The following is a 1,161-nucleotide window of genomic DNA, read 5'->3' as shown; positions in this document are numbered from 1 at the left end:
ACTTAACAGGCCTGGAGGGCGGGAATGGGCGCGGGCCACAGCCTCCAGCCAATCAGAGCGCGGCCCGGCGCGGCCACTGTGGCCGGACAGCGCCCCCTGCCGGAATGACAGTGGCGCCGCGCGGCTGTCCAGCCCAAGGCGTGGGCGGTCGTGAGTCCTCGTCGCCGGCTGTCGGATAACGGCGGGCAGGACTCGCAGAAAGAATGCCGAGGAAGACTCCCCGTTACTGTCCTTCTCCCATTCACCCAGGTGCACATCGTCACCTGGCCGTTGCTTATCAGGCCACACAGCTTCTGTGATGTCAGCACCCAGACCTGTATGGAAGTCCCATCGGTACGAACGTCTCTCGGACCGCACTGGGGCATCCATCGGGTACTGTAGAGCGGCTCACGGTTGCCTGGACTCAGCCTGCAGCCATCTGTTCTCAATTCTTCAGCTCCCCACGTTACCAGGGGTTCTGCTGTCCCACCTCTTCCAGCTTGGCAGGGTAGGAGGGCCTTCTCAGGGACCAGTGGATCTCCCAGCAGGATGCTTTGCTCCCATTCATTAGGTTTTCTTTGCCCCAATACCCTTCAAGGTCTTGGATTTTATGCTTTTCCCCCTACTTATGCTTTAAATCCTGTCGTGAGAAACATCTGCTACAGAGTATAGCTGCCCAGTTTGGAAAAGAGTTGTAGGGCACCAGGAAATAGCAGGAGGAAAAAATTAAGTACCACTGGTTAATCTTTCAAAATCATACCATACTGCATCATACTTAATTCTCACAAAACTGTAGCTCAGAGAAGTTGAGCCACTTGCCCAAGGACACACAGTTCCTATATTTAGGAATAGAAGTATTAGAAGTTGTGACCCCAGAAGCAGACTTGAGCAGAAAGGGTCCAGCCAGGAAACAGAGGCACACTCAAAGGGAAGGGAATGATTAATGGGGTGTAATGAAAGTACATACTTACAAAAGGGTGGATGTGATGGGGAAGCATTAGGAACCAGCAAGAGCAAGAAGCCAAGAAGCCATTAACCCCCTAGAGGCAGAGGAAAGAACAGTGTTGGCTGAGCCTGGAGGAACAGGAGCTGCAGAATGCATCCCAGGACAGAGCAGAAGGAAAATCCAACCCTTCCTTCTTGCTGCTATCCCATCTCCTGCCAGTGCCTGTCACTGTGGAA

Source organism: Orcinus orca, chromosome 2, assembly GCF_937001465.1.
Source record: "Orcinus orca chromosome 2, mOrcOrc1.1, whole genome shotgun sequence".
Classification (NCBI taxonomy): Eukaryota; Metazoa; Chordata; class Mammalia; order Artiodactyla; family Delphinidae; genus Orcinus; species Orcinus orca.
Note: the sequence above shows the minus strand (reverse complement) of the source record.